Source organism: Monodelphis domestica, chromosome 2 (assembly GCF_027887165.1).
Source record: "Monodelphis domestica isolate mMonDom1 chromosome 2, mMonDom1.pri, whole genome shotgun sequence".
Taxonomy (NCBI): domain Eukaryota; kingdom Metazoa; phylum Chordata; class Mammalia; order Didelphimorphia; family Didelphidae; genus Monodelphis; species Monodelphis domestica.
In genome coordinates, this window is record NC_077228.1 from 533,302,924 (window position 1) to 533,328,206 (window position 25,283).

At 39.0% G+C, this 25,283-nt stretch overlaps 1 protein-coding gene across 1 annotated transcript in view; it reads left to right on the forward strand.

Moving 5' to 3' along the window:
- The first annotated feature begins 23,056 nt into the window (after positions 1–23,056).
- LOC100025446 (zinc finger protein 260-like) overlaps positions 23,057–25,283 on the forward strand; it is a 31,224-nt gene continuing 28,997 nt past the window's right edge. The window contains exon 1 of the mRNA XM_007486152.3: positions 23,057–23,324. The gene's annotated coding sequence lies outside the window, so the exon portion shown is untranslated. The remainder of the gene's footprint in view (positions 23,325–25,283) is intronic.

Consider the following 25,283-nt stretch of genomic DNA (forward strand, 5'->3'; position numbering starts at 1 on the left):
ATCAATGTCAGAGAATCCAAGTTGGAGCTAAACTTTGTGAATGTTGGAAAGTATGAAAAATCTGTCAGCTATCAAAAGAATACTGATATCCTTCTGAGAATCCACACTGGAGAGAATCCTTTTGAATGTAATCATTGTGAAAAGACTTTTAGACATAGGTCCAGTCTTTCTGTACTTCATCAGAGAATCTACACTATAGAAAAATCTTATGACTGAAATCAATGTTAGAAGTCCTTTACAAAGAAGGTTGGTTTTACTGTATATTACCACGATGGCAAACCTATGACACATGTGTCAGCACTGACACACGTAGCTACCTGCAGGCTCAGTACTCCTCAGGGCCCAGGAGCCCCATGTCTTCAGGTGGGGTGGTGAGCATTGGACAGTGTGCTCCAAGTGACTGGGGCCTGTGGTGCTCCAGCTTGGTCAGGGAGGAGCTAGTCAGGCAGGCTGGCTGGTGGGCAGCAGCCACTCTTCATGTGGCAGAACCCTCCTTCCCCCACAGCACGCAGGGGAGTGAAAGAGTGGGGTCAGAGGAAGACTAGGCAGGGCCCTGACCCACTTGCAATGGAGGAGTGCCTGGAACCACCAAATTTGTTTCTTGTGACAACATATAACAGGATTCTCCATTTTAATCCACTCTGCTCTCTTCTGTTTTATGGGTGAGTTCATCTCTTTCACATTTAGCGTTATGATTACTAACTGTGTATTGCCATGCATCTTATTGTACCCTTTAGATCCTGTTATATTGTCTTTCACTCTGTTCCTCCTCACCAATATTTTCCTTTTTGTCACACACACACACACACACACACACACACACACACACACACACACACACACACACACCTCCCCCTCTCCTCCATTACCTCCTTTTTCTCTGGTCTTATTCCCCTTCTACTTCTCTGTATGGTGATAGAATTCTATACCCCACTGAGTATACTTTTCCCCCTCTGTACCCAGTTATGATGAGAGTAAAGTTTAAGCATTGTCCATCACTACCCTTATCCTTCCCTCTTGTAGTGATTTTTCACACCTCTTTTTTTTTTTAACCCTTACCTTCCGTCTTGGAGTCAATACAATGTATTGGCTCCAAGGCAGAAGAGTGGTAAGGGCTAGGCAATGGGGGTCAAGTGACATGCCCAGGGTCACACAACCGGGAAGTGGCTGAGGCCAGATTTGAACCTAGGACCTCCCATCTCTAGACCTAGCTCTCAATCCACTGAGCTACCCAGCTGCCCCCATCACACCTCTTTATGTTATATAATTTACCCCAGTCTATCTCTCCCTTCCCTTTTCTCTCAGTGCAATCCTCTCACCTCTTGGTATTTTTACATATCATTCATATGCATACATATCTTACATACATATCATTTTATATGATCACATTTGCATACATATTTCATCCTTTATTATCATGTACATCATATCATCATAGTCAGCTTAATTACCCACCCTCTTTCTGTATAAATTCCTTCTACTCTACTAAGACTAATTTTTGAGAATTATGGGTATTCACTTTCCATATGAACATAAAGATTTTGACCTTGATGAATACCTTAAATTTTCTCAATACTTGTTTACCTTTTTAGGCTTCTCTTGTGTCTCCTCTTTATAGACTTCAAAATTTTTCTTTAGGTAGGGCTTGTTCCTCAGGAATACTTGGAAATCTCCTGATTTATTGAATGTCCATTTTTTTTCCCTGAAAGAATATATATTCAGGTGACTCTGGGTTGTAAACCCAAATCTTTTGCCTTTTGCCTTCCTGAATATCATATTCCAGGCTTTTTGATCCTTTAATGTAGAAGCCCCTAGGTCCTGTGTGATCTGATTGTAGGTCCATGGTATTTGAATGGTTTCTTTCTGGTTGCTTGAAGAATTTTCTCCTTAGCTTGGTGGTTCTTCAATTTAACTATTATATTCCTGGAAGTTGTCATTTGAGGATTTATATGTGGAGGTGATCTGTGAATTCTTTCAATTTCAATTTTATTTTTTTGTTCAGGAAACTCTCAGCAGTTTTCTTTGATAATTTCTTGAAGTGTAATGTCCTAGGTTTTCTCTTGATCATGGCTTTCAGGTACTCCAATAATTCTCAAATTGTCTCTCTTAGATCTATTTTCTCTATATCAGTTGTTTTTTCAATGAGATATTTCATGTTTTCCTCTTTTTTTCATTATGTTGATTCTGCTTTATTGTTTCTTGGTTTCTCATGAAATCATTAGTTTCAAGATTTTCAATTCTGATTTTTAAGACCTGATTTTCCTCTGTCAGTTTTTAGTTCTCCTTTTTCTGTTGGCCTGTTTCTTTTTGTATCACTTTCCCTCTGCCTCTCTGAATTGGTTTGTGAAGTCTTTTCTGAGTTCTTACAGAATCTGTGTCCAATTCATTTTTTTATTTTGGATTTTGCTTGTGTTTCCTTTGCTTTCATTGTCCCCTTCTGTGTGTGTACCTTGCTCATTGTTTCCATAAGAAGTCTTTAGAGTTAAGTACTTTTTTTGTTGTTTGTTCTTTTCTCTTATCGAATTAGAGGTAGGTTTGAGGGGATGATGTGATGGTCTGAGCACTGAGAGCTCTGAGAGCCTCCCCCTGCTTATTCAATTGACCCTTTAGGTGCTGGTAGCTTAAAGACTTGCCTCAGATTTAGGTGTGAGCCTTTGATTTCACTCTGATCTTGATCAGGTCAAGGGCTGATCAAATTCTAGCCCTTGGATTAAGCTCAAGTTTTTGGTCTCACTGTGTACTTTATCCAGTCAGGCACACTCTTGATTGTCCTGTCTTAGAGCTCTTCCCTGAGCTTTAGGCAAAAAGATCTGTACTTAATTTTTAGTAGTATCAGCCACCCCAAAGTGTGAACTATGTGCTTATCCCAAGCCCAGACTAGAATTCCCTGGGCTAGGACTCTGGATTTCTACACATATTTTAATCTTGATTGAAGAGGATTCTCATAGTTGTACAGAACTACTCTGGATTACTCATCTATCTTGACTCCACCCCCAGAAATCTATCTCAGAAATTTTTTCTTTTTAATTTTTGCAATTATTTTCTTATTTGAATACTTTTTCTTGTCGATATCACTAATTTCTGTCCTTTTTCAAAAGAAGTTGATATCTTTTGCTTTTATCTTCTTTGAAATTCTTTTTGGCTTTCTGAACTTGAGTACCATCAATAAACATGACTATTTCTGAATATAAAGTACAAGAGCACAAGAAGATTATTGACATAATTACAAATTTCCAGGACAACCTTTTAGTTCCTTTGTAAAAATGCAGAATTATTTCAGCATTTTAATCTCAGAATTGTTATTTGGTTTAATCTCAGAGTTCCTTCTGAACTTCCTTATATATAACCTTGTGAGGCCTCTATTAATACTCTCTCATGAGGTTTTATAGAAGGTGTTTCCATCTTTACTTCCTACTTCCCCATTTTCCCTTGCCCCAAAGCCTAAGTTCCATTGTAATGAATTGTGTTGTCAAATAAAGTGAGATAAACAGATTTGCCACATCACAAAATGGTGCCTAATTCTACAGTTTTTTCATCATTTTCATGTGAAAATGTGCTCTTACCCCTGTAAACCTTAAAATTTCACAGACTTATGAATGTTAAAAATTTTACTCCACATTGAGGAATCCTCCAATTCCCTACTTGAAATAATTCCCTACCAGATAGTGAGAACTCTACGTGAATGTGAAAACTCCTTGCTATGGGAGGATCTCTACCCCATCCCTACTTGGGACTGCTTTAGGGGAGAAAACTCCTTGCTATGGGAGGACCTCTATTCCACCTGTACTTAAGAATGCTTTAGGGCAGAAAACTCCTTGCTAAACAATGAAAGTATTTGAAAACCATACTTATAAAGGAAAGGAGTTCTTTGAGCCATGCCTATTTTTGGAATTGATACAATGGGACGCTAAGTGCCTATAAAGGTGGGGCAACTTGTAAACTACTTAGACCTAAAAGGTGAAAACTTACTCAGAGGTTTTCTCTTAATGAAATTAGTCGACACAGCAGCATTTTTTTTTACTTACTAAAGAGATTAATCTACTCAGCTGTGAATTCAAAATGGGCTGTCTTTTGGAAAACATCTACAGTGATTGGTAGATGGAAGAACTTAGGGGAGGTGACATAGGAGATTTTGCCCTTAAAAATAAAATCTCAGAGAAGAGCTGGAAAAGTCATTCTGAAACATTCAGATTGAGGAGCACTCATTCTGAAACATTGAGATGTAGGAGGGAGCTGGTGAAAGCAGCTGAGATGATGCTGGCTTGGTGTCACTAGAATCCTTGCTTAGACAGATCTTGTGGTGAATGTTAAAAAACTGACTGATTTCTCTCTTAAGACTCAGGTCTAGACCATATTGGCTTGAGGCCCTTCATATTTATTCCTTTCTTACTCTCTCTCTCTTTCTTTGATTACTCATTGTATTATTAATTAAAATTCTCTTTAAAACCCAGTTGACTTGGGCATATTCATAATTGGGAATATATTCCCTGGCGACCACCTTATATTTGATTTAAAACAAGACACTGTAGAGAAACATATTTTCAGCAGTAAAATTTACTCACCCTCTCTTATATCTATCACAATTTATATCTTCCACTATTTTAACTCACTACAGTTTATGGGCTTAACTATTTTAAATCTCACACCCTTTAACCTGCATGATGGAGCCATCTCTGGTAACATAGAAGAGAAACTAAAGAAAGTTTTAAAGATGAGAAAAAGATTTCTACAAAGTGCTCATAGAGTACCTGACAGTATCTGCAGAGAGTTGTACACTGACAGTTTTCCAGCAAAGGAGACAGCTTATTAGCTACAACTGCCACAGCTGACTGATTATCATTCTATACTTGTCAGGATTTTGAGTTTTCTATTCTTTTCTTTTCATTCTTTGAAGTCACTTTTCCTCTTTCTGCCTATTTCATTCTCTGAGGTTTATGGGAGTTGTTCTCATTCATTCTCATGATGAATTTGTACTGGTTCCCCTTTTTATCTAGTCTGATCTTTTCATCTTTCCTATTTTTGAAAGCCCTAAATGGTTTTGATGGCTGCTGCTTTCTAAGATTATTGAGGCCTGGCATTCCTATTTCCTTTTCTTCCTCCTTTTTTCATTCTATCCCTTGATCATCTCAGTCTTTGCTTTTCAACAGGGAAGGGCCTCCTGAGAATTCTTCTAGGGACTCAACTTGATCTTTCTTAATGTTTCCATATTCTGTGTCAATTGTTTTCTGATGTTTCTTTCTATTGACATTGTTGCAATCTTTGTGTTTGCTGTTTTTGTAGCACTGTTGCCTTCCCTTTCCATCAGTTCATAGAATTCTTTCCATGCTTTTTGAGAATTGTCATTTCTCAAAATCATATTCTGCCATTGGTTTAATAGCTATTTTCCAACTGATGGTCATCTATCTAGTTTGTTTGCTAGTGCTGGTCCTGGAGTCAGGAAGAATTTGGGATCCATTCTCACCTCAGACTCAGACACTAGCTACCTTCTATCTAGTCTACATTAATTTTGTTTATATATATGTGTGTTCTCCTTCATTAGAATATTGTCTCCTTGAGGGAGGGGGGTCTGTTTTGATTTTTCTTCCTTTCTGTAAGTTACTATAGTATCATAAGTCTCATTATAAAGTCTCATACAGGAATAAGTATGTCTTCTTGAAGAAAGAAAAGGAATTTAAAACAGACTCTAACAGAGATTCTTTTCTTTCAGAATAACAAATAAGGACTTAAATTATTTTATTTGTTTTATATTCTGTTATTGAAGGGAAAAGGAGTGAAAAGGATTCAAGTCCGAAACAAACCATCTGTTTGGACCCATTATCTCATCAACAATTGAGAAAAAATATTCTTTGGCATTCTAAGATGAGAGAAGTTGGGATCTGTGATAATAACTTCGAGAAACAGAAGGACAACCAGAAGGGGAAATCTAGAAAAGTAACAACAGGTCCTAGAGCAAGTTTAAATAAAGTGTGTGTACTTCAGTGTAATACATTCGAGAGACATTTCAGGCTGAAGTCAGCTTTGACTGCTCCATGGAGAAGAGCTTTGGAGAAAAGTTTCCCTAAATATAAGAGACTTGGAAAGAGTTTCAGGGATCTTACTTACATATGTGATATGTTCTCAAGGAGGAACCTGTATAGATCTACTACATGGAAGAAACCTTTCAGATACCCCTCAGATATAATTAAATTGAAAGGGATGCATGCTGGAATAAAACTACAGAATACAGAAAAGTCATTGGCAGAAGATCAAATTTTAATGCAGATTGGAAAATTCAGAAAGAAGATAAGCACTATATATATAATTGTTGTGAGAAAGTCTTCATCTACCAGAAAAGCTCACCCAAACACAAGAGAGTTGATATTCAAAACAAAGACCATGCCTATAATAAATGGAGGAAAGGTTTTAGTGAAAGGAGACACTTTCTTACACATAAAAGAATTAATAATAGAGGAAAATCTTTTGTATGTAATAATGATGGAACAGTTCTTAATCATCAGAGAATTCATGCTGGAGAAAAACACTTTCTGTGTAGTCAGTGTGAAAGAAATGCCTCCTTACTCATCAGAGAACTCACACTGGAGAGAAGCCATTAGAATGTAATGAAGGTGGGAAAGCTTTTAACAGGAAAAATTATCTTATTATTCACCAGAGTACTCATACTGGACAGAAACTATTTAAATGTAATGAATGTGGGAAAGACTAATTATAAGGCAAGACTCCTTACCCATGAGACAACTCATACTGAAGAGAAATATTTTAATTGTAAAAAATGTGGGGAAAATTTCAGTGTAAAGGAATACTTTATCAGGCAGCTAAGAATTCACACTAGAATGAAACCTTTTGAATGTAATGAATGTGGAAAAGCCTTTAGTCAAAAGTGGCACCTTATCAGACATCAAAAAATTCACACTATAGAGAAACCATTTGAAAGTAATGAATGTGGAAAAACTTTCAGTGAAAGACAACACCTTTTAAAACATCAGAGAACTAACACTGAAGAGAAATCAGGGTAATTAATTCAGGAAAGCCTTTAGCTGGAAGGCAATTCTTGATACCCTTTAAGTATTCATACTGCAGAGTAACCATTTGAATGTAATGAATGTGGGAAAGCTTTTAATCAAAAGGGACATCATATTATTCACCATAGTACTGTAAAAATGGACTGGAATCCAGGACTTCACTCCCCACAAGCCTTTGCTCCACTTCCCCAGAATGCTTTGTAATCTCACCTGGGCCAAAATAGAGAAGGTATTTAACCTGATTGCAAAAGCTTTTGCGGTCTCTTTTGGACTTCTATTTTGGGGCAGGCGTGGCTCTTTCCATAATGTAGGTGAGGTCTTGTCTAGGCCTCTGGCCTAGGAACGTGTTTTTTCTTACTTGTATATTCTTAAATTCTCAACCTTTAATAAACCTCATAAAATATAATACTCCTTGCAGAGAGAAACTAATTTCTACTTGCCTCAGTCTCCCCTAAATTTTAACTGTTACGGTACTCATAGTGGGAAGAAACCATTTGAATGCAATAGATATGGAAAACTTTTAGTTGTAAGACATCTTTTTTAACCAAAGGAGAATTCACACTGGTGAGAGACTATTTAAATGTATTGAATGTGGACAAAGCTTTAGTCATAAGAGAAGACTTAATATCCATCGGAGAATTCATACTGGAGAGAAATAACAGAATATAATGAATATAAGAAAACCTTTAGCCACATGAAAACATTTATTCTCTATCAGAAAATTCAGTCCATTTGAATGTAATGAATGTGGTAAAACATTTAGTCCTAAGAAAAATCTTATTACCCACCAGCAAACTCATACTAGAAAGAAACCATTTGAAAGGAATGGATGTGAAAAAGACTTTAGAGCTGTGATGGCAAGCCTATGGCACACATGACAAAGATGGTAAGCAGAGACTTCTCTGTGGGGCATGGGTGCATTGCCAGCCAGAATTAGTTACTAGAAAACCAGAGGGACTCTGACAGAGGTGCTCCTTTCCCCTTCTCCACTGCACCTCCCCACTCTTCTCCCTAGCAGTCTAATGGAAGTGCTTACTCCCCCTCCTGAGCTGAGAGCTTGGGCCACTCCCTTCCCTCAGTTCCTGAAGCATTAAAGTAAAATTTTAGTAAATCTTCCCCGTTGTATATCATAGGCCTCATTTTTACCAGCAGATACTGGGGCTTCTTTGAACTTTGGCTAGAGTCCTCAGCAGCTTCCCAAGGTTTCTGACTATCTGGAAGATAAACATACTTCTGGGAGATTAACTCTTGTCTCACAGAATGTGTTGTCTTCATGACTGTTGATTAAATTTTGAGACATTTTTTGCTTGGCTACTTCTGTGGGCTCAGGATCTTGACCATGTTGCTGGGACCCTGGATGTAGTGACGCAAAGTATAGTTGGAAAAATGCCATCTTTGTTTTGAAGTCAATAAAACCTCCTTCTGAAAACTGCACTTTGGAGTCTCACCCATGGAAAAGGATGCTTTTGCCTGGGGCTTTTCCAAATGGGACCTTGAATGCTGAGCCCTGGGACCCCCAACCCTCAGCTAGAATATTCAAGTGTTGGTGTTTCCCCCATTTGATGATGTATTTTTCTTTTCTATCTCTCTTATTATTGCTGGTGGTGTTATATTCATTTATGCTTTCTATTGATTCAGTTATGCTTTCTGTTGTAAACTAAATTGCTGAATCTTTGCATAGTAATAATAAATTTATTTCTTTGTACTTAAAAATGCTGTGGAGGAATACATCTTATTGCAAATCTCAAACCACAAATAAAGTTAAGCAGCTGCATATATAATACCTTAACATTATACTCCCTCTCTTTTGTGGGATAAGGTTGGGGTGGGGGGAGACACAGCATGCAGCCTGAGGGCAGGGGCAGAGTATTGCATATGGTCTCTAAAAGGTTCACCATCACTGCTTTCGAGGACATGACAATTTTTGATCATTAGAGAATTCATACTGAAGAGAAACCTCTTGAATGTAATAGACATGGGAAAATGTTGAGTTGCCAAGTAGTACTCAATAGCAGAGAATTCATTCAGAAGCCCTCTTATGATCATAAATGTGGGAAAGCTTAATTTTCTTTTTTTTATTGAAATTATTTAATTAATAAATTTAGAATATTTTTCCATGGTTAAATGATTCATTATCTTCCTTCCCCTCCCCCCAGCAGAGCCGATGCGCAATTCCACTGGGTTTTACATGTATCATTGATCAAAACCTATTTCCATATTATTGATATTTGTACTAGGGTGATTGTTTAGAGTCTACATGCCCAATCATATCCCCATCATACCATGTGATCAAGTAGTTGTTTTTCTTCTGTGTTTCTGCTCCCACAGATTTTTTCTCTGACTGTGGATGGCTTTCTCTCTCATAAGCCTCTAAGAATTGTCCTGGGTCTCCGTATTGCTGCTAGTAGATCGAATTGCATTCGATTGTACCACAGTGTATCAGTCTCTGTGTACAATGTTCTCCTGGTTCTGCTCCTTTCACACTGCATCACTTCCTGGAGGTCTTTCCAGTTCACATGGAATTCATCCAATTCATTATTTCTTTCAGCAAAATAGTGTGACAAGGAAATCACTTTAAAAGACTGATATATATTAATTTAAGGTCGCCAAGGAATTCAGCTATGTAATTCCTAAATGAAAACTCAGGTCAGCAGTCAACCTTTTATGGAGTTTAATTACAAACAGGAGGAAGAAAGGTATTAGAGATAGAGAGAGAGAGGGAGAGAGAAAGGGGAGAGAAGGGAATAGTGCTTAAATACCCCTGCTGTTTAGGCTGGGCCAAAAGGCACAAGCCTTTAGATAGCTGAGGCAAAGAAAAGAGATCAGTCCCTATCACTCACGTGACCAAAATGGAGAAACAGTCTCAGGGGCCTCCACCTCCAGCTTCCTCCCGAGGAAGCTTCTCAGAGCACCACCTCTCAGAGCAAAATCTCTCCAACCACCACGCCAGTCTTCAGACCCTGCTATCTTTAAGGAAACCATCCAAGTTCCTCCCCTCAGTTCTCACATCTACCAATCACTGTCCATGTCTTCCCTGTGCCAATGGTGGCTCTAGCTTAACCCAGGACCACCCAGAGGTCTGTGGCTTTGCACATGTATGTTGAAGGTCATATTCTCAAATAATTAAATCTTGATCCTTTGCTGCAGCCCTTCCTAAATCCTGTTACCCTGAGTAGGGTGGAGATTGGAATAATTAAATTTTGATCTATGCTGCAGCCCTTCCTAAATCCTGTTACCCTGAGTAGGGTAGAGATTGGAATAATTAAATTTTGATCTATGCTGCAGCCCTTTCCATTGTTCAGCAAAAGGTTTCTGTCCTAAAGTAATCTTAAGAAGGGAGGAGGAGGAACCTCCCTTGCCAACGGGGTTCACATTCAAATGGTGAAATTTCCAACATTCACAAGTCTAAGAAATTTTAAGGTTTACAATCCCCCCTGATGATCATTGGGAGACTAGTCTCCCCATTGATCATTTAACATGATCATTTTGTACTTCTAAATGCACTTCTAACTATAGATATACACAATATTTAATTTTCTAAGAGAAATTAGAATAGTGAGAGAGGAAATAGAAAAGAAAAGAAAGCAAAACCAATGTTTTGCTAGGCGCATTGACAGAAAGCCAAATTAGGGGCAGTCCCTTTTGGCACAAATGTATACAATTACAATAAATGTTCAATCAAAAGTTCAGTCCAATCAATCATATCCAAAGTTCATTCTTGATCTTCTTGATTAGGTGTAGGTTTTCAGCATCTTTCTGCAACAGTTCATTCTCTGAATATAAAAGTTTCAAGCTTCTTTCTTGAAGATCTTTTCTCGAACAAAATCAAATCTTGAATTTTTACAAAAGTACAATCTTAAACAAAATTCAAAATTCTTGGATTTTTATAAAAATACAATCTTAAACAAAAAAAATTCAAAAATTCTTAGATTTTAAATTAAAATACAATCCCCCCTGAAATAAGTATTTAAAAAAATATCAAGTTTAGCTCAAAATGCATTGTTCAGTTATGGGGGTGTATGTCTCAATTATCAAAAGAATAGAAAAATAATCAAAAAACATAAGAAAAATTCAAAATATGCCTTTTATAGGTCCAGTTTAAAGTAATTTCTATCCCACAAGTATGTAGGACAGAATGCAGTAATATTTCACTTAGCCATTTGTAGCCAAGACTACAGGAAGTTGCCATAATATAAGAAGAAAAGAATTAGAATTCTATTTTGATGGGGAAATGTCATTCCCTCGTCTGATTTTTTTTTCATTCAGGGATATAGGGAGCCAGCATGATAGTCAAGCTTTGTACTTGTTTGAGTACTTCACAAAGAGTGTAGATACAAGGAAGTCCTACAACTTAAACATAAGTTAAGCGTCGCAACCTCGAGTCTCACTTTAATATTTCTTGTGTGCTCTATTGTCACTATTCAGGTTTAGTCTGAGCTCCTTGTTTTTATCCCTTTTCCTGGAATCAGACACAAACATTAATCACAGTCCTATAATATTTTATCAATAAATGGCAGGTTCCCATAGTTTAAAGCTTTTAGGCATATATTGATATTATAGCAAGAGTATATATATTAACTTGTATTACTGCAGGAAAAAAATAATATTAATTATGTGTACCTTCAGTACGAAAAATGAGAAAAAAATCAAATATTCTGATCAAAAAATAAAAGAAAAGAAATAAGAAAAAAATCAGTAATTCAATATATTCTTGAAAAAAAACAGCATCCATTTGTCTATGCATTTTTATCTCCAATTCATATGATAAGATAGAGTCACAATTCATATGATAGGATAGAGTCAATCAGTCTCAGCAGAAGATGCTTTCTTCACATGTGAGCAGTGAATCTAAGAGTCCCTTTCTCCAATCTTTATAGATGTTGGAGTAGTTAATAATATTTGAAATGGTCCTTCCCATGAAGGTTGAGTTGCTCCAGTTCGCTTGAAATTCTTGATATAAACTTTATCTCCTGGGTTCAGGTCATGCAGAGAAAAGTCTAATGGTCCGGCTTGTACTGCAGTTCCAGATTCATGAAGTTCACATAGTTTGTGCTGTAACTCCTGTATATAGGAAGCAATAGTAATATCTCCCCCTAATAGCAATGTATAAGCCGAGGAAAAAGGCTTAGCCTGTATAGGTGGATGTCCAAAAAGCATCTCAAATGGTGAAATATGTAAGTCTCCTCTAGGCCTGCTTCTAAGATAAAATAGGGCCAGAGGGAGAATTTCAGGCCATTTTAAATGGGTCTCAGTGCATAATTTGCCAATCATAGTCTTAACTTCTTTATTCATCCTTTCCTACTATTTGGAGAGGAGAAAAAAAAACTGAAAAAGGTTAATTAATATCAACAAAATCAATACAATCTAAGAAGAATCATCTTTATTATATTAGGAAGTTCCTTGGGCACCCTCCTGAAGGGCACCTCTCTGAGGTTCATTAGCACCTCGAGCATGTTTTGGACAAGCACCATTTCCCATATATTGTTGTTGAGTATTATCATTTTCTTCATTTGGAGAATTGTCATTATTTTCCCAATTCCTATTTCTATAATTCTGGTTTCTAAAGTTCTTATTTCTATATTCTATATTCATTATAGTTATTTTGATAGTCATTATTATAATTTCTAGAATTCTGGTTTCTATAACCATTATCATCATTTCTATAGTTATTATTTCTAAAGCTATTATTAAACTGTGTATTCCTTCCAAACATCTTAAGAAAGGTTCTACATTCCATCATTTTGTGGCCCTTCTTCCCACAGAAGTGGCAAGTAATGGATTGATAATTGGATTTCTGGAGAGGGGCAATTGTCATTGGTTCATTATCATGCCCACTTTCTAATTTACTCATCCTATCTATTAAATATCTTATTTTTTTCTTCATTTCCTCCATGTCATCATTATTTTCTTCCTCCTTTTCTTTGTTTCCCTTTAAAATATATATAGCTGTTTTTCACAATTCTTCAAGGTCCATATCTGACCATCTTGGGCATTGCGTTCTAAAATAATTCTTAATTGCTTTGCAAGAGTTATTTAAAAAGATCCTTCTAATTTGTCTTAAACTACTCTCTTTAGTTAGGTCCCAATCTAAGTATCTGTCCCCAAACTCGATTATTCTATCCATAAATCTGGAAGGTGATTTGTCTTCCTTTTGCTTAATTTTTTCTAGTTCCATCCACTTATCTGTACTGTCTGCACATTCCTTCATTGCCGTGAGGATGGCCTCTCTACAACGGTATAGTTGTAGATAATCCTCAGGATTGTTATAGTCCCATTTGGGATCCTGAGATGGCCAATGTGCTGCATTAAGCCCCCGGGTTTTGTTGACATGAGCAATTATTTTATTTTTTTCACGTTCACTCAAAAAAGGATCAATGGGCTATAGGGAAGGTGTTTTCCATCTCTATTTCAGGGAAGGAAATTTCCTCATTCAAAGGTTCAGAAACAGGTCTGTTTCTGGTAGAGTGGGTGTTTGCCCATTGATCCTGTAAGAAACATTTTAGATCTTCTAATTGGGCTTGCATTTTATCCTTAATTTTTTCTATTTTATCCTCAATATTTTTTATTTTAGCATCTCTAAATATAGTATTGAGGAGTAAAGAAATGACAGTACATATTAATATAAAAATTTGGAGGTATCCTGCATTCCTCAATGCCCCTAATTCTTCAGCTGCCATATAAATGTCAAAGAATGTAGTACTCATTTTTATATATATATTTTATAATTATTTCTCTAACAGTCTTCACAAAACATGTGGGGAACAGGGAAAAGCAACAAACTTTCCACAGGGTTTTTTTTTTTTAATCTAGGAAGTTGTTCCTTAAGGGAAAGGATATTTAGAAACAGCTCTTCCAGCCAGGACTTTAGGGTCCTGTTGCTGAGATTTAAAACAGCTGTTTTCTATCTAACTATCTGAGTCACACAGCTGGGAAGTATCCGAGGTCCGATTTGAACCCAGGACCTTCTGTCTCTAGGCCTGGCTCTCAATCCACTGAGCTACCCAGTTGTCCCTTAAGATTAAAGGGAAGAAAAAGAAAAACTGCTGATTCCAATTTAACTTAAGGAGAAAAGAGAAGAGAGAAAACATTTTTTATACTCACATGTTCTAGCAACTGTGTCTTTAAGCCAAGTTTTTTGTTAAAAGGGACTAAATGGTGAGACAGTAGAGTAAAAAGGCAAGGAATTTCAGAAGTTTATTGAGAGAATTCTTTAGACTCCTGTGTGGTCAGCAACAATGTGACAAGGAAATCATTTTAAAGATTGATATATATTAATTTTAAGGTCGCCAAGGAATTCAGCTATGTAATTCCTTAATGAAAACTCAGGTCAGCAGTCAACCTTTTATGGAGTTTTAAATTACAAACAGGAGGAAGAAAGGTATTAAAGAGAGAGAGAGAGAGGGAGAGAGAAAGGGGAGAGAAGGGAATAGGGCTTAAATACCCCCTCTGTTTAGGCTGGGCCAAAAGGCCCAAGCCCTTAGATAGCTGAGGCAAAGAAAAGAGATCAGTCCCTATCACTCACGTGACCAAAATGGAGAAACAGTCTCAGGGGCCTCCACCTCCAGCTTCCTTCAGAGCAAGCTCCTCAGAGCACCACCTCTCAGAGCAAAACCTCTCCAACCACCTTCAGTCCTCAGACCCTGCTATCTTTAAGGAAACCATCCAAGTGCCCTCCCCTCAGTTCTCACATCTACCAATCACTGTCCATGTCTTCCCTGTGCCAATGGTGGCTCTAGCTTAACCCAGGACCGCCCAGAGGTCTGTGGCTTTGCACATGTCTGTTGAAGGTCATATTCTCAAATAATTAAATCTTGATCCTTTGCTGCAGCCCTTCCTAAATCCTGTTACCCTGAGCAGGGTGGAGATTGGAAGTTCCAAGACCTGGTTCTGTCATTCCAAGTATCTCTATTGTATCAATTCTAAAATCAACCATGACTCAAAGAACTTCCTGTTCTATGCTTAAGCATAGGTCAAAGCCCTTTCCATTGTTCAGCAAAAGGTTTCTGTCCTAAAGTAATCCTAAGTAGGGAGGAGAAAGACCCTCCCATGCCAAAGGGGGGTTCACATTCCAATAGACTATCAGTAGGAAATTCTTCAAGTATGAAATTTCCCAATGGTGAAATTTCCAACATTTATAAGTCTAAGAAATTTTAAGGTTTACAAAACACAGGAACTATAAGAACACAATTACATAACACACTCCACACTATTAAAATTAGATCTAAACAATTGTAAAAACATTGATTACTCATGGGTGGGATGAGCTAACATAATAAAAATGACAATTCTACCCAAATTAATCTACTTATTTAGTGCCATACCCATTGAACTACCAAACAACATTTTTACTGAATTAGAAAAAACCATAACACAGTTCATTTGGAAGAAGAAAAGATCAAGGATATCCAGGGAAATCATGAAAAAAAAATATAAAGGAAGGAGGACTTGCTGTCCCAGATCTCAAACTATACTATAAAGCAGTGGTTATCAAAACAATTTGGTACTGGCTAATAGACAGAAGAGAGGATCAGTGGAATAGACTTGGGGCAAATGACCTCAGCAAGACAGTATATGATAAACCCAAAGGTCCCAGTTTTGGGGACCAAAACCCACTTTTTGAGAAAAAAAACTGCTGGAAAAATTGGAAGACAATATGGGAGAGATTAGGTTTGGATCAACACCTCACACCCTACACCAAAATAAAATCAGAATGGGTAAATGACCTGAATATAAAGAAGGAAACTATAAGCAAATTAGGCGAACAGCGAATAGTATACTTGTCAGATCTTTGGGAAAGGAAAGAGTTTAAAACCAAGCAAGAGCTAGAAAAAACCACAAAATGTAAAATCAATAATTTTGATTACATCGAATTAAAAAGTTTTCATACAAACAAAAAGAGTGCGTCTAAAATTAGACGGGAAGCAACAAATTGGAAACAATCTTCATAACAAAAACCTAAAAGTCTAATTACTCAAATTTATAAAGAGCTAAACCAGTTTTACAAATAATCAAGCCATTCTCCAATTGATAAATGGGCAAGGGACATGAATAGACAGTTTTCAGTTAAAGAAATAAAAACTATTAATAAGCACATGAAAAAGTGTTCTAAATCTCTTATAATCAGAGAGATGCAAATCAAAACAACTCTGAGGTATCACCTCACACCTAGCAGATTGGCCAACATGACAGCAAAGGAAAGTAATGAATGCTGGAGGGGATGCGGCAAAGTTGGGACACTAATTCATTGCTGGTGGAGTTGTGAATTGATCCAACCATTCTGGAGGGCAATTTGGAACTATGCCCAGAGGGTGATAAAAGACTGTCTGCCCTTTGATCCACCACACCTGGGTTTGTACCCCACAGAGATAATAAGAAAAAAGACTTGTACAAAAAATAATCATAGCTGTGCTCTTTTTGGTGGCATAAAATTGGAATATGAGGGGATGCCCTTCAATTGGGGAATGGCTGAACAAATAGTGGTATATGTTGGTGATGGAATACTATTGTTATCAAAGGAATAATAAAGTGGAGGAATTCCATGGGGACTGGTACAACCTCTAGGAACTGATGCAGTGTGAGAGGAGTAGAACCAGGAGAACATTGTATACAGAGACAGATACACTGTGATACAATCAAATGTAATGGACTTCTCCATTAATGGCAATGCAATGACCCTGAACAACTCTGAGGAACTTATGAAAAAAACCACTATCCACATCCAGAGGAAACACAGTGGGAGTAAAAACACAGAGGAAAAAGAACTGCTTGAATACATGGGTCAAAAGGATATGGTTGGGGGTGTAGACTCTAAATGATTATCCTAGTGGAAACAACAATTGGGGAATAGATAGTAAAAATCAAAATAATAATGAAAAAAGTAATATCTAGCAGTTATATAGCACCTACTGTGTGCAGGGCATTTTATCAATATTAGCTCATTTGATTCTCATAAAAACCATAAGGGTTAAGTGTAATAATTATTCTCATTTTACAACTGAAGTAATTGGAGCAAGCAAAGGTCTTATGACTTGCCCAGGGTCACAGTACTAGCGAATGTCTGGGATTGGTATGCTTCTATCCAGTGTACCAGAAAACTAAAAATGCTCATACATGAGTAAGGTTGAAAATGAGAGAAGTTTACAAACTTTCTTGCTGAGGGATGGATATGCCTTTTTTTGTTTCTTTTTAGCTCCTCAGCCAGTCAGCAAGATGAATGGCAATTTACCTTTTAAAATTCTTCTTACTTTATCCATTGTACCCCATAGCTGCCCAATGGGAATTGGTTGATAAGAGCAGTTTGTTTCAGTAGCCATGAATATAGCTGAAGCAAACACTATGGAAGCATTTAGAGTTTGATCAGACATCGACGACTCCAAGATAATTCACCGTATCTGGGGGCATTGCAAGTCATCTTGTCTTTTGCAACATGAGCAATATGGAAATCAGTTTTAGATGACTGCACATGTATAATCTATATGAGATTATTTGCCTTCTCAAGGAGCAGTGTGAGAAAGTAGGGAGGGAGAGAATTTGAAATTCACACTTTTTAAAAAATGCTGGGTCACCAGAGCCAAGACAGCAGACAGAAATCAGGGATTTACCTCAGGTTTCCCAAATTCTCCTCGCTATGACTTTAAAATAATGTCTCTGAACATTCTGGAACAGAAGAACTCCAAAATGGATGAGGTTAAAGAATTTTTCTGCCTAGAGACTTTAGAAGGCCCCAGGAAAGGTCACTCCCACCATGGTGAAAGTGGAGCAAAGTCTAGCACAGGCTAACAGAATAATAGCAAGGCCATGCCTTACTCTGTTAGCAGCAAAGCCATGTGCCCTGACCCATCAGCAGCAGGCCCTTAAGGGAACTGAACTGGCAGAAACAACTTGTGGAGCTCTTAGTCCACAGACAGTAAGGGGTAGGGGTGGTCAGATAACAGAAAATCAGAGGTCCTTTTTCTAGCATTGTGTGCAGGAGTCTATTTCATAGCTCATAGGACGATCCTAGTTTCAGGCCTGGTGGCCGTCCCAATGTAAGAAGTACCATTAGCGACAAGCACTAGAAGTAGTAGAATTTGCAGCCATGAGGGATTTGGGATGCTGATCACAGTTCCAAAATGTAAAATAAAAGGCTGGTTATTCACAGTCCAGAGTATAAGCCAAGAGAGTAGTGAACACACCTCTTTGTACATCACATCACCTTGGAAGAAGTGAAAATGTATAGAACTACTCCACCCCTTTCCAGAGCCACCTCTGAAAGCACTTACATTCCAAAACTAAACCCCAGGCTTCAAACAATGCCTCCTCTACCCCAGGAGCAGACTTCAAATTTAGCATAAAAGTCAAGAAATAAGCTACGGAAATGAGCAAAAAACTTTAAAAAAGCACTTCACCATAAAAAGTTACTGTGGTGATAAGAAGATCAAAACAAACTGAAAATGACAAAGTCTCAAAGAAAAATATGAATTGATTTCAGGAACAAAAAAAAGTCCTAGAAGGGCTCAAAAAAGGATTTTAAAAATCAAATAAGAGAAATAGAGGAAATTGAGAAAATAATTGAGTGATGAATGAAATAAATTTTTAAAGGGGTCCGTAGTTTGGTAAAGGAGGCACTAAAAATACTGAATAATAAGATGTTAAACAATAGACCAAATGGTGAAAAGGGAACAAAAATCCATTGAAAAAAGGAACTACACCTATCTGATTGACTAACATTAGAGAAAAGAAAAATGACAAATGGGGGAAATGTGGGAAAATTGAGATGCATATGTATTGTTGGTGGAACTATGAACCAATTCAAACATTCATGAGAGCAATTTAGAACCTTGCTCAAAAGGTTCTTAAACTATGCAATATCACTACCAGGTCTGTATCCCAAAGATATCTTTTTTGGGGAAAAAAAAAGAACTATTTGAACAAAACTTTTTAGCAGTTCATTTTGTGATGGCAAAGAATTGGAAATTGAGGGAATGCCCATCAATTGAGGAATAAATGTAGTTTGGGTATAATGATTATGACAGAATACTATTGTGGTATAAGAAATGATGAGGATAATTTCAGAAAAAAACCTGAAAAGCCTTTCATTAATTGATTCAAAGTAAAGTGAGCAGAATATGGAGAACATTGAACACAGTCGTTGCAATATTATTCAGTAATCAAGTGTGAATTAATTAAATATTCTTAGCAATACAATGATCCAAGACAATTCTGAAGGACCCTGGATAAAAAATGCTACTTCCAAAGAAAACTGATGGAGTCTGAATGCAGATCAAAGTCTTCCTTGATTAGATTTGCTTTTGTCAAGTCTTGGACTAAAGAGGGGAGGGGGGGGGGAATGCCTCAAATTCTCTTGAACTGGAGACTCAAATCATGTTACTTCAAGAATCATTTCTCAATTAGTACTCATTTATAAAGCACCTACTAAGGGCAAGACAGTAGACTAAGTGCTACGGATTAAAAAAAAAAGATTAAATGATAACTCCCTGGAGGAGCTTGCATTCTAATAGTTTAAGTCAACAAGCATTTATTAAACATCTGAGACACCAAGAAATACTAGGCTCTGGAGATACCAGGCATTGAATAAATGCAAAAACCTTAAACAATTTGCAAATACTAAATTCCCTCAAATTCTACCATGCCCACATGTGCATTTCCATTTTTACTTTTGAGATCTTAGGTCTCAGAAAGGCTTATTAAGTTCTGCAGCAGAAGTGAGAGCCAAAATAGGGGGCCTGTTCGAGGAGACTCTAGAAGTTTTACTTCTATAAAATTGAAACATATGAATAAGGAAACAATGGCTGAGGCACTTCCCAGATACAGCTCATAGCCTGCTAAAATGTCTAGCTCAGAAATTTCTTTTCTTCAATCTGTGGTGCTCATGAAAGGCTTTTGGGGTCAACATGAGTTGTAGGTCCTGATTAAGCAACAAATCTGGACCCAGAGCCATAAACAAGTCCAGTCTCGAAGCTATACAGGACAAGAGAGTTCCCAACAAAGCAATCTGGTTTTCCCATAGGTTCTAAATATGCTTCAAGGAGAAGATGTCCACAAAGGCATGTGTTACAGTTAAAAGAGTGGTTGGCTTGAATTGTGACTGTGGAAATATGGTTTCAAATCAAAAATATAGTGGTCGCCATGGGAAAATTCCCAAATATTAAATATACCCAAGTCAGCTGGGTTTTATGGAGATTTTAATTACTACAAATGAAGGAATTAAATAAAGGGAGAGAGAGAGAGTAAGAGGAAATAATGAGAAAAGGGCTAGGCCAGTCTTAAGGCTTAAGCCTTAAGAGAGAGATCAGTCGGTCTTTTATCAACTCACCACAAGATTTGTCCCAAGCAAGACTCTAGTGTTCAGAGACCCACATGTTTAGCTTTGGCAAGCTCACACACCTTCAGAGGCCTAAACCTCTTCCTTTTAAAGAAAATTTTCTCCTATGTCGCCTCCCCTAAGTTTTCACATCTACAAATCACAGTAGACGTTTTCCAAAGGACTGGCCATTCTTAATTCACACCTTCTTTAGTTCTCAACTTCTCTGGGTAGACTAAAACTTCTGAGTAAGTGCACACCTCTTTGCCCCTTGCAAGTTTGCAAGTTGCCTGACCTTCATAGGTACTTCGCACCTTTTTGTATTAGATCTAAAAATAGACCCAGCATAAGGGCTTTTTCCTTACTATAAGTATGGGTTAAGTATTTTTCATTGTCCAGTAAGGAATTTACAACTTTATCTTCCCCTAAAGTATGCTTAAGTATGGGTGGAGTAATGTTAGAGTTCTCACATTCCTGATCAAATACCTTCATTGTTTAAATGGGGAATGGTCTTAACCAAATCTTCTGAAGTAGGGTCTGAGAATTTTTAAGATTCACAATCCCCCCCGTTGATCATTGGGAGACTAGTCTCCCCATTGATCATTTAACATAATCATTTTGTAGTCCTAAATGCACTTCTAACTACAGATTCATACAATATTCAATTTTCTAAGAGGAAATTAGATTAGTGAGGGAGGCATAGAAAAGAAGGAAAGCAAAACCAATGTTTTGCTAGGTGCATTGACAGAAAGCCAAATTAGGGGCAGTCCCTTTTGGCATAAAAAGTATACATTTACAATAAATGTTCAATCAAGCTTCAGTTCAATTAACCATATCCAAAGTTCATTTTTGATCTTCTTGATGTAGTGTAGCTTTTTCTGGCATCTTTCTGCAACAGTTCATTCTTTGGATTTAGGAGTTAGCAAGATTCTTCTTTGAAGATCTTTTCTCGAACAAAATCAAAATCTTGGAATGTTATAAAAATACAATCTCAAAAAAAAAATCAAAATTCTTGGATTCTAAATGAAAATACACATACCAAACCACAACAGCATCATCGTAGAGTCAGGCTGGTTCCAGAACTCCCTCCTGAATTTCACAGGTTAGGTTTTCCATATGATATCTCAGAAATGAGGCAAGTCTAAGCAGGGGCTTTCTAAAGGTATCAGAAATAGATCCAAGCTTCCATCTTCCCACAGTGATAGCATTTACAAGACTTTTCTCCAGCAAGACTTGTTTTCTGGTAAAAAGCAAAGGGAATGTTGGCTCCTTCTTTTCCCCATCAATTATACTTAGTGGGAAGACTACTACAAATGTTCTCATGTAACCTTGTGCTCTAGGCCTTTCCATCTCCTTTCCCTTTGAGATTTGATTGATTGTTTTTTTTCTTCATGCCTGAAAGGAGATAAACAACTTTCTCCTTCCAGACTGAATCCTGTTGGTGACAAACAAACCAAATCTGAGCAGCTCTGGACACAGACCCCAGGGAGTGCCACCACGCCAGGTGGACTCCAGGGAGCAAAAGATTTTGGGGAACCTCTAGACCATTTGGAGAGTCCAGGGGCAGGGAAAGGTGATTGACATCACTATAGCTACAAGGAAATGGGAGTGTTCCAACTACTGACAGGATACAATCAGGCTTGGGAAAAGAATCCTATCTAGAGGCTGGGGTATAAGGAAGGGGCTGCTTACAGTGGATACTAAAGGCTGGTTCCTGCCCAGGTGTGGATCTTCTGGGGAAAAAGTATGATACAATAGGGGAGACTCCCTGAGACAAAGAGGATCCTTAACATGTGCTTAGTCCCACCCAACTAGGATTGTCAATTCCCCTGAGGGTCTTCCACTCAGGCTGAAACAGCCAGCCTGGGATTCCCTTCTGGGTGGGTTTCTAGGGGAACAGGGAAGAAGTACAAGCTTTGGGGTGTCCAACCTATAAGCTAGTTCTGAAACTTGGGGTTCATCAGATCCCACTAGGCCACAACTTTGGGGTTCCTAGATTCCTTGGGGACACTTTACACTAACAAAATGTGATTATATAAAGGGTTTAAAAGTGATTTTGGAGTTTTGAAAAAGCAGATTTGAGATCCTACTGGAATAAACAGAATTAGTACTAAGGTTACCCTTCTAGCATTGATTTCAGTCATAAGATTTTTCTATAGTGCAGATTCTCTGATGAAGTACAGAAAGACTGGATCTCTGTCTAAAAGCCTTTTCACAGTGATTACATTCAAAAGGACTCTCTCCAGAGTGGATTCTCAGATGTATCCTGCTGGGTCTACAGGGGTTAGAGCGGGTGAGGACCCGCAGGGTTGAAGAGGGGCCGGGACACGGGTCCTGTGCAACAATCCAAGGGTCTCGGGGGCTGTAACTCCATCCTTCCCGTTCAGACTCTCAGGCCAGAACGTGGGGCGACAGCCTGAAGGCTCAGGGATGCTTGTGGTCAAGAAGCCGAACCTGCCCTTTTTACAGAGGAGGAAACTGAGGCCTGAGGCCGGACAGGATCTTGATTTGGCCAGTCAGTTACATCCCTCCTTAACCTTCTTAATCAATGTCAGAGAATCTAAGCTAGAGATAACTGGGACAGGACAAAGCCTTCGTTCCCCTGCCAAGAAGGAAGGGGAGGAGCGGAGGGGAAAGGCCCCTCGGTGCTTGAAGCGGGGTGAGGCTGGGCGTGGAAATGGAGGCGGGACTCAGACTCTGTTTCCCAGAATACCCGCTGAAGTCTAGTCACAGGGGCGGTGCTTCATCTGGCTGTCCTAGCTTGCTGTGGCCCTGCCCTACTACAGAAGCTCGAAGAGTCACGTGAGCGAGATTCCGGGAGGAGTGCACATGCGTATTCCAGCTCTGGGCTCTGACTCCTCCATGCTAGGGAAGCTTGCAGAGTCCGTGGGAGAGGGAGGGCAGGAATGCCCACCGACCTGTCAGTGGTGGGGTGAGGATCGCAGTGCGCACGCGCCACCCAGTTGGCTTTTCCCCCTCCCCCTCTTCACTACAAATTCGGGGTGAGTCTGGGCACGCCGGGTGGGGGAGGGGAGAGCGAAGGGAAATCCGTGGGTGGGTGTGGGCTGGGCCCTGTGTGCTTGTGGGGGTGAGCCTCGGCGGTGCACACGCGAGCGAAGGGTGTTGTGCCCACCCTTCCTGGAGGGGCAGACCTCCCCTCTCCTTCCCAGGAAGGACTGTTTCCTCCCGCCCCTCCCCCATCCTCATCTTTGCTCACTGAGCCTTTGTCTGTCCTCACTCTACGGAACCCCCTCCAGGCTCCCCTGAAGACCCGACGTAGGACCAGCCTGTCCCGTGACCTCTCCCTCCCCTGTAGTGTCCGAGCGGGCGTGACTTTCCCTACCCAAGTCCCTCTCACTTCTTTCCAGCCCCCTCTTTCCCTTTGTTTGTGAGGGGTGTTAAGTAGAAAAAACACAGGAACTATTAAATAGTCAAAATCATTCTTTAATCAAGGGAACAAGGGCTTCAGCGCTATACTAGGCTTCCACTAGAGCTGCACGACTGCAGAGTCCGAGGATTGAATTCTGGCCGCTCTGGACACTGACCCCTGGGAGTGCCACCACGCCAGGTGGACTCCAGGGAGCAAAAGAATTTGGGGAACCTCTAGAACATTTGGGGAGTCCAGGGGCAGGGAAAGGTGATTGACATCACTATAGCTACAAGGAAATGGTAGTGTTCCAACTACTGACAGGATACAATCAGGCTTGGGAAAGGAATCCTAGCTAGAGGCTGGGGTGTAAGGAAGGGGCTGCTTACAGTGGATACTAAAGGCTGGTTCCTGCCCAGGTGTGGATCTTCTGGGGGAAAAGTATGATACAATAGGGGAGACTCCCTGAGACAAAGAGGATCCTTAACATGTGCTTAGTCCCACCCAACTAGGATTGTCAATTCCCCTGAGGGTCTTCCACTCAGGCTGAAACAGCCAGCCTGGGATTCCCTTCTGGGTGGATTTCTAGGGGAACAGGGAAGAAGTACAAGCTTTGGGGTGTCCAACCTATAAGCTAGTTCTGAAACTTGGGGTTCATCAGATCCCACTAGGCCACAAGTTTGGGGTTCCTAGATTCCATGTTGACATCCCCCCCCCCCCCTTGGTCAAGATGGAAGGTCCCTGACCAAACAAATGGACAAATGGGTAATGCTATATGGGATTGGACTCCATCCTTAATGGTGGGAAAGCCTATAGATACAGGTTCCGGGAATTGGCATTTGGGGGCATCCCCAATGACTCTGGTGCATTGCCATTTGATCCAGAAAGGCAGGCAGTCTGCCTTTGGCAAAAACTAACAATCAAAGCAGGACCCCATTTCCCCAAAGTCGTTAAGTCTCAATTCTGGTGGGTTCTTGGCATGATGCCTTCAGCCTCCTCTCTGCAAAGCAGACTTCTGTCCTCCTGCAGGCTCCTCCTTTGTACTAGACCACTTCCTAGAAGCTACAAGAGAAATTCATCTTATTAATTTTAGTAATGTCTTTTCCTCAATTATAAAATTATGTAATTTACATGCTTAATCAGAAAGATTATCTTACTTTACCAAAATAATCATAAAAAGAATCCTACAAACTATAGAAGTATAAAAGCAAAAGAATATCCACATCACAGGTTACTCGGGACTTTGTAAATCTGGAAGTGATCCTACCTCCCATTTGTGGCCCCAAATTAAAATATTGTCTAGCACCAAGTAAAATTCTAACTAGATATTTTATCACCCCAAAACACATTAAAATGACTGCATGGCAATTTCAGCTTTAAACTATTTTTGAAGTCAAATTTAAGCTTCAATATTGAAATAAACTCCAAAAATTCTCAAGATTAAAAATGCTTGGGGGCAGTTGGGTAGCTCAGTGGATTGAGAGCCAGGCCTAGAGACAGGAGGTCTCAGGTTCAAATCTGGTCTCAGACACTTTCCAGCTGTGTGACCCTGGGCAAGTCACTTGACCCCCCATTGCCTAGCCCTTCCCACTCT